General features: G+C 42.8%; 1 long non-coding RNA gene across 2 annotated transcripts; it reads right to left on the minus strand.

Moving 5' to 3' along the window:
• Positions 1–321: 321 nt before the first annotated feature.
• On the minus strand, positions 322–4,040 carry LOC125550450. Of its 2 annotated transcripts, none has more exons than XR_007301644.1 (7): positions 3,907–4,040; positions 3,652–3,764; positions 2,990–3,109; positions 2,425–2,681; positions 1,956–2,286; positions 1,768–1,869; positions 322–954 (listed from the first exon to the last, which is right to left on the minus strand). It is a non-coding gene; the product is annotated as an uncharacterized LOC125550450 (long non-coding RNA). The 2 variants fall into 2 exon arrangements; XR_007301645.1 differs by having other exon boundaries at positions 3,625–3,764.
• Positions 4,041–9,614: the final 5,574 nt, after the last annotated feature.

Below are 9,614 nucleotides of genomic sequence, written 5' to 3' on the forward strand. Positions count from 1 at the left end.
AATTTAGCCCATTTTTACATTTACTTTTGGGCCACGGCCTGTTATAGTTCTTGGGCTCAGGCAATGTGCAGTCCATTTATTCAATGCCAGCCCTTCTCTCTAACCAACAAAAATATATGAATCTTTTTCTATCAAAAAAACTATATTGGGCCTTGAGACGAGCAAGCCCACTCATACAATTTAGTATTTTCGCTGTCCAGCCAATAGCCAACAGTAGCTCAAAAAGAAAAAAAATCATTGCACAATTTGGCAGTCAACCAATACAGGAGAATAGAATGATAAATATAATTCTCCTAGATTTCATTAACTTAGGCCCAAAAGTATCATTACGCCACAGTTTTATAAGATGCACCAACCAAAATAACATAGCCAGTAGCTTAGTATCAGTACACCATGTTCATAAGATGCACCAACCAAAACAGAACCTCATCAAACCACAGCCAATCCCTGGTCCATATTGTGATTCACATGTCCAGTCAACCAAAACTCATCAACCCCAGGTCCAAACAACTCAACATCAAAGGTCCCAAAGCCAACATCAACCATGCCGTACTAAACTATTTTACCTTCGAATAGATCCATGAGACGCGCAAATCTAGCATCACTTGCTACAGCCCTCGCATCGGTGGCCTCAACTCTTTGCAGTAACAACTGATACTCTGCGGCGCGTGCAGCTTCGGTCTCCTCTGATTTCTTCTTGACCTCAACAAGCTCCTCTCACATCAACTCAGCGGCTTGCCTCTCCCTCTCAAGCTTGTACTCTAGTTCTTGTACATGAGCATCCAAAGCAGATGCAGACCTGTTGAACTTCTTGGAGCTCGAATCAAGGCCAACATTTTGAAGGAATGTGTTTGAGGGACATTCTTTAGTGAGAATGTCAGCAACAACAGCAGCAACATTCTTTGGTTCTCCACCTTCTGGTACCCCTTGTTCCATAGCTTTTTATATGTCAGCCTGACATTTAAAGAAAGATGTACACATGTCATTGCAGTTGGTTCTGAATGACTAGGAAACTTTATAAGCAAACTATTCAAGAATGTTGACTAAATAATAATCCAGTCTCCATGCTACTAATTAACTAGTAGTTATTTGAAAACTTTGAAGCAGACAAGCAGAATTAATCATTCTTGGGAATCACTTTTTTTGCAAGTTACTATCAACTACATGAAAGAAGCATGGCACCAGGTTTATTAAACAGGTAAGCATACACAACAAACCATTGTTGAAATTTAAATTAGGAAACTAAGTGCACCTTTGTTTAGCTTAAATGGGAACATGGAGCGGAGAAGAATGTAGTACATTTCAGGAGCGCATATGTTGTTTCTTTAGTACAGTATACAGTATTAGAGAATCCACTTCCACAAGTCCTAAACATTTCATTCAGACCGTATATGAAATGACAGAGTTTCTCCACTTCGAAAGCAAGGAAGATAGATGCTTCAGGCAATCACTAGAAAAATAATCAAAGAGCATACAACACTCTCTTAATTACCAGTGTTAAACGACAAAGCAGTACCTGCTGGACTGCAACAAGAACTAAAATTGCCTGAATATTGTCGCATTTCCAGTACCAAAATGAATATGCAATGCAATGAAACAGAGGATTGGGACAAACAAACTATAACAAAACATGAATCATATACTGTACTACTTTGAACAACCCATCTCTATCAAATCTGTCGAGCAGAAGTCATATAATGTAATCAAGTGTAACAAGGATGAGGTAAACAAGCCTCATCAACACAGAAAAGAATAGTAGAAACTTACTATCGCCTTCTTAACTGGCTCAGAGAAACCAGTCTTCTTGCCATTGTGGCACTCCTTGAATAGATCAAACAAAGTCAACTCTTCACCCTTACGAGCCTCTTTCTGAAATTGTTCACGACACAATGGAACAATAAGAAACAATTGAAAGAATCACTGTAGTAGCAAATGAAAACATGAGAGATCCTTACCAAAGCATGCACATGGGAAATGTAGGGGCGAGAACCAGTTTTCTGATGGAACTTAACTTCGAAACGGTTCTCCTTGTTCGACTGACAGGTTTCCTACCATGGAAAAAGATGTATGAGAATTAATGGAGCAACCACAAAGGCCCCTAAAGATTGCAATCCAAGTTGCAGTTCAAAAGGGTATGCAGCCATAATAGCATGCAAATCAATGTTATCATCATCTCTCCAAGTAGCACAACTGATGTTTAGTAAAGGAAGGTAGAGATAAAGACAACATATCTATCTTCAGACATCATGTCTTTTTATTGATCGACTTCCTTGCCTTCTTAGGAACCTTCAAAGCATTATAATAAAAGAGAGACAACTATTAGATCTCATGCAAAAAATGTATTTCCAGAATTAGTCAAAGCACTGAAGCACATATAGCATACAAATAGCCCCCATCCCTCAAAAACAAAAGTAGAATTAGCACCTTATCTTCCTTCTCCACTACAATATCATCAACTTCATCCTCCTCAATGACCTCATCGTCAGGACTCTACTCAGAGCTTGAGCCTTGTTGTGTTATGGCAGAAGCTGAGTCCCCATCGGTGATGACACTACTTTGCTGCATTCGATTTGAGTTCCTAACCATCATACCTAATGCAGCGATGCCAAGTGATTGGAATATGCGGTTGTTCCTCATCAAATTTTTAGCCCTAATCTTCTCGTATTCAGCAGTTGGCGCTTCTTTACATGAACAAAAAATATAATTGTAAGACTGAATGGTTGAAATGCATAGGAGAAGCAAGACAACACAAACAACTGAGCTGCGAGTTTCTTAGCAATCCTAGAATACAAATACAAATCAGGAGCGAAATATTTTTTTTATACAGAGTACATATCAGGAGCGAACTATTTTATTTTGTTTTGCAATCCTAGAAGACGTATAAATTTCAGTTACTAGGTTACAAACATTAGCTAGGCACGAAACTATGCAAAGCACAATTCACGTCCATAGAAAACCAAACAGCACACTCAACAAACAAGTTGTATACCTGCGAGTTTCTTGCTCGTTGTCATCTTTGTCATAGTGGATCTCACGGGAATTGGAACTGTGCTAGTCAGCTTGGTTGTTGCCTGGTTTACTTGCCTTGCTTGCTGGACGAGTTAATGGCCTAGGGAGCAGCATAGCAGTTACAAGTTAAAAATATAAAGTGGGCAGATGCTTTGAAAGGTAGATAAATAGTTGCACATATAATAGTATCTAGACACAAGCACTTCACTACTTGTCATCGACATCAGTCACACTGTCACACACAAGCTGTAGGCTACACATTTTTAGCTATTGATAAAGATTGCTTATGTATCATGTCTTTGTATAATATACAAGTATTCAGTTGAGAGCAAGTGCAAAACAAAATACATTTGCAGTTCAAATGTTCAGTTCGTTAAATTTGCAGAAATTAAGTGTAGCAATAGGATTAAATATTTAAATTAACAGCCAGTGCAGAACTGATGTTGATTTGGAATTTTCAATGGGGACTGGCAGAACTAGAGCTGCGTGGTCACGTAATATCATGAGTCTACTATTGCAGAGCTATCTAGACTCCCGCAACGCCACTTTTCTTCAGTAAAAGTAGACTTAGTTGTCCAGAAACTGAATCGGATTTAGTTAAAATGGACCACCTACTTGGATGTGGGATGAACATGAAGTTACCTAGGGGAGGACAGAGAACATAGTCCGCTTGTACTTGGGCACCTCCGTGAGCAGCTTGTCCTGAGAGGTTGGTCGAACGGCACCCTCTTCTGCTTCCTTTCCACCTCTGCAACCTTCACCACGACATAACAAATACAGTGAGAAACGGTGGAGTGTGATGGTGCAGAGAGAGAGAGAGAGAGAGATGTGGTGGTGGAGTGTGCTGCTGGGTTGGGCGAGCCGGAGCGGGGAAGCACAGGCGCCAGAGGCCCGTACCTGGAGAGGTCAAGGTCACGCCGTTGCTCCCGTCGCCCCGCCGGTGGTTGGACCGGCCGCTGCTCGCGTCGCCCCTCCGGTGGCTGGACCGGCCGCTGCTTTCGCCGCACGCCGGTGGCTGGACCGGCCGCTGAGTGACAAAAATACCCTCATATGTGGAGCGGGAAAATTTTCGCCAGCAGCGGAAAAGATTTTAGGTGTGGCGGGAGGAGATGTGGAGGTAGAAAACTTAGCACATATTATGTACAAAAAAATAATTAAGTCATTTTTATGGAAATTTGAACTACAACTCCCTTATAGTTTACTTGTTATTTTAAAAAAAATATTTTTAGGTACACAAATATCTATTTCATCATAGATATACCAAGAGTTTTGCAAGAATCAACCCTAAGTATGAACAGTTATTCTGGATTTTTTTGACTGCATTTTGAAACCGGCATAACAAATTCAAAAAAATCAAAACAAAAAAAACCTTCGCATTATGTAATTATATGTGGCCTAGCTGCTGGGAAAAATGATAAACTTGTAATACGACAATTGTCTCAAAAAGTGTTCTAAAAAATTAGCTATCATGTATGAAGATTCATGAATTACAAGCCAAATGACCACTGTGATGGAGCATTTGTTTCGGCTAGAGCAAACCAGTCGACAGTGAAACAACATGGCGCCGAGGTCCCCACCCGTAGCCACCGGCGGAGCGACAGATGAAGGCAGGGACCAGCGGCTTCGCCGGCGGAGGGAGGGGCAATGTTTGCTCTTCCTCGTTTACCTCTCGTGCGGTTGGGGAAGAGAACGAGTCGTAGGATTAATGACCTTCAATATATTTTTCCATGTTCTCCTCATTATTGGTATACTTCATCACATCGCTCATTGTTCCGCCGAGCACTCTCCACAACACCAACAAGCTCCAGCGTGCCTTTCTTTTGGCAGGTTCTGACAAGACCACAGGGGCAAAATGCAAAGTAAACTGGGACCTCATATGCCGTCCATACGACCATGCAGGCCTCGGTGTGCTCAACACTGTCAAATTCATGCGCGCCCTCCGACTGCGTTGGTTATGGTCTGAATGGACAGAGTCGTCCAAGATGTGGGTTGGCATGGGCAACCCTTGCGATGAAAAGAACCGGGATTTCTTCTATGCCTCCACTTCTATCACTATTGGGAACAGGGCCAAGACCCCTTTTTGGGAGGCGCCTTGGGTGCATGGCAGGAGACCTATTTATATTGAGCCTCTCATCCATGAGGCTTCCACAAGAAAAAACTGAAAGGTGAGAGAAGCTCTCAATAAGGGATCCTGGATCAACAAAATCAAGATGACCGCCAACTTCTTTATGACACACATTCGTCAATTTGTTGATATTTGGCTTCTGATCTTGGAATTCTCACTTGAGGAGCACACGGAGGATGAGATTACTTGGAAGCATGCCACTAATGGCCAATACTCCACGACGGCGGCTTACTCCGTGCAATTTCTTGGAATGGTCCACTCTCCTATGGATCACACGGTTTGGAAGGCTTGGGCACCGCCCAAGGTGAAATTGTTTGCTTGGCTGGCCATACAAGATCGAATCTAGACAGCTAATAGGTTGGCCCGGCGTGGATGGCCAAACTGTCAACTCTGCCCCTATGCAAAAGAGAACAAGAATCTGGCCTACACCTTTTCGTCAAATGTCGATTCACCCTTCGCCTATGGAATTTGGTCAATGAGTAGGTACATTTAGAAGATCTTGACACATTTACTTGGCACCTTGAGGACTCTTTAAAGGAATGGTGGGTAAATAGATCAAGCAAGAGTACCCCCAACCGGAAAGCCATGGCCTCCCTCGCCATGCTATTGGGATGGACCATTTGGAACGAACAGAATGCCCGGGTCTTTCGACAAAAGAGTATGCCTCCAACGGTTTTGCTCAACAACATCAAAAGTGAAGTCATCCTTTGGGTAACCGCCGGGGCGAAGAAATTGGGTAACATAAAGTAACACTCTTTTGTTTTTTCAGTTACGAGGTGTATTTCAAACTCTATTCCCCCTTAATTAATATAAGAGGCAAATATTTTGCCTCGGTTTCAAAAAAATTAATTGGTGGCAATGTCAGTTTGCTTTATGTTGGTTTTCTAATTTCTACATGTTCCTTTCTTACAGACTCTTCTTTTGCAACGTACGGGTATGTGTCTTAGTTTTCATGATAAATGTTTATTATTCATGCTAGAATTGTATTAACCGGAAACATAATACATGTGTGAATACATAGACAAACAGAGTGTCACTAGTATGCCTCTACTTGACTAGCTCGTTAATCAAAGATGGTTATGTTTCCTAACCATAGACAAAGGAGTTGTTATTTGATTAACGGGATCACATCATTAGTTGAATGATCTGATTGACATGACCCATTCCATTAGCTTAGCACCCGATCGTTTAGTATGTTGCTATTGCTTTCTTCATGACTTATACATGTTCCTATGACTATGAGATTATGCAACTCCCGTTTGCCGGAGGAACACTTTGGGTGCTACCAAACGTCACAACGTAACTGGGTGATTATAAAGGAGCATTACAGGTGTCTCCAAAGGTAGATGTTGGGTTGGCGTATTTCGAGATTAGGATTTGTCACTCTGATTGTCGGAGAGGTATCTCTGGGCCCTCTCGGTAATGCACATCACTTAAGCCTTGCAAGCATCGCAACTAATGAGTTAGTTGCGGGATGATGTATTACGAAACGAGTAAAGAGACTTGCCGGTAACGAGATTGAACTAGGTATTGGATACCGACGATCGAATCTCGGGCAAGTAACATACCGATGACAAAGGGAACGACGTATGTTGTTATGCGGTCTGACCGATAAAGATCTTCGTAGAATATGTAGGAGCCAATATGGGCATCCAGGTCCCGCTATTGGTTATTGACCGGAGACGTGTCTCGGTCATGTCTACATTGTTCTCGAACCCGTAGGGTCCGCACGCTTAAGGTTTCGATGACAGTTATATTATGAGTTTATGAGTTTTGATGTACCGAAGGAGTTCGGAGTCCCGGATGAGATCGGGGACATGACGAGGAGTCTCGAAATGGTCGATACATAAAGATTGATATATTGGAAGCCTATGTTTGGATATCGGAAGTGTTCCGGGTGAAATCGGGATTTTACCGGAGTACCGGGAGGTTACCGGAACCCCCCGGGAGCTATATGGGCCTTAGTGGGCTTTAGTGGAAAGGAGAAAGGGGCAGCACAAGGTGGCTGTGCGCCTCCCCCCTTCCCCTAGTCCTATTAGGACTAGGAGAGGTGGCCGGCCCCCTCTCTCTCTTTCCCCCTCGGGGAATCCTAGTCCAACTAGGATTGGGGGGGAGTCCTACTCCCGGTAGGAGTAGGACTCCTCCTGCGCCCTCCTCCTGGCCGGCGGCCCCCTCCCCCTTGGCTCCTTTATATACGGAGGCAGGGGCACCTCTAGACACACAAGTTGATCCTTGAGATCGTTCCTTAGCCGTGTGCGGTGCCCCCTGCCACCATATTCCACCTCGATCATATTGTAGCGGTGCTTAGGCGAAGCCCTGCGACGGTAGAACATCAAGATCGTCACCACGCCGTCGTGCTCACGGAACTCCTCCCCGACGCTTTGCTGGATCGGAGCCCGGGGATCGTCATCGAGCTGTACGTGTGCTAAGAACTCGGAGGTGCCGGAGTAACGGTGCTTGGATCGGTCGGATCGGGAAGACGTATGACTACTTCCTCTACGTTGTGTCAACGCTTCCGCAGTCGGTCTGCGTGGGTACGTAGACAACACTCTCCCCTCTCGTTGCTATGCATCACCATGATCTTGCGTGTGCGTAGGAATTTTTTTGAAATTACTACGTTCCCCTACACTTAGTTATATATAATTTTCCGAGTTCATATGAATTTATTATGATCTTGGGAGTTTAAATATAATTTAAAGGACACGGCCCCACATGTCATAGCTTTAGTTACCAAGGGAGTTCTTTAGTAAAAAAAGGGGAAATTCTTTAGTATTTTGATTAAGTCAGCTTCTGTTAGCAACACAGTCGGTGGCAGCAAACACGGCCGCGAAACACTAAGCCTGAACCCAATTTTTCGGCTGTTTCTGAACCCAACTGAACCAAAGCCACACAACACTAAGTCTGAACCCACGCATTCTGTGCATTTTCTTCATTTTTAACAAGCCGCGTTACAACAGTCTGAACCCACGCAACACTAAGTCAAAACCAACTGCTTCAATTTTTATCCAATAAAGGTAATATAGATGCAGGTCAGCCCAACAGATGAGGCAAAATTAGTAGTGCGGCTTTGTACCAATAAACATACGATTCCATGATCCAGATGAAGTTTGACTGACTTAAACTCTAACAACAACTCAATCACTCGAAAGGTTACTAGCTAGCATGGGACTTCTTCAGGATGACACACTCATACTTGACCTGGAACCACTTCATGGCATCTTTTTTTCATGGCATCTTCCTTGGTCACCCTTTGGTGGATCCCAACACAGGCCTTGCATCGGCATCGCCGGGGACGCGGTATCCAGCATGCTCCAGAACAACAAAGAGGTCCATACTCCATACCATAAATACCAGTTGATGGATAAGGTTACAACTTACAAGTTCAGTACCTGTTCAGGAAGTCATACCTGAGGGAATTAATCCAGTAAGTTTGAAGTATGTAAGAAAATATCATATCAATATTAGCATGCAAACCATAGTTCACAGAGGAACACAAAACACTTATCGAGAACAAGGTTACAACTTACAAGTTCAGACATACATAAAGTATGTTAACTATCAAACCTAATGGACAACATACAGGTATAACCGATACAACCAAACAAGGCAAGGTATTATATAGATAACATTTAGATTTCTTTACTTGAAAAGGACAGACAAAATATACCATAGACCTTTCTGTAGTAGAAGCACAAAATATCAATTGACCATAGACCTTTCTGCACTAGAACCGAACAAGGCAAGGCAATGTATTAAGAAAGATGTGAACAAATGAGATAAAATCTAGAGACGTGAACACAGAAGATAAATTCACAGACCTGGAACTACTCGTCATCATCACCAATATTGTGACCAGTGTGATGTTCATCATCACTACGATATTGCATCATAGTTTCATCGTGGTCATCCTCCTCCTCACTTTCATCCAATAATTCAATATGTTGTTTGACAAGTTTTGCTGCTACAACAGGATCAAAAAAGTGTTCTAAAAAATAAGCAATCATGTAGGAAGAAGAACAGGAGGTTTGCGCCGCGCAAAACTTGCGGATTTTCTGCCTTTCATTCACCGAATTTACTTCCAGTACAGCAAAGGAAACGGGCTCATGGCCCCTAACTACGCGGCACCACCGATCGTGGCGCTCGTGCCATCCCACGAGCGATCAGAGGGGGCGCCAGACTCGCTCTTGGCGCTAACTAACTCGAGCTAAACTCATTGACAGAAAACAACCTCAAACTACTACTGACGAAACTGAAGAAATAAACACTAGCTACTAAAGACTTGGCTTTATTCAACAGATATGACCATGCTAGAAAGAGTAGATTTCTCACATAACAATTGATAATGTAATATCATGCATGTGTGTAAGATGGAAAATTTTCTCAAATTTTGAACCATTAGATATCGATGCAGAGTTGAGATGGCAGGTAAACATATAGCAGAGTTGAGATGATTTAAGTACGACACAATACTCGGGAGTAT

The sequence above is a fragment of the Triticum urartu genome, chromosome 4 (assembly GCF_003073215.2).
Source record: "Triticum urartu cultivar G1812 chromosome 4, Tu2.1, whole genome shotgun sequence".
Lineage (NCBI taxonomy): Eukaryota > Viridiplantae > Streptophyta > Magnoliopsida > Poales > Poaceae > Triticum > Triticum urartu.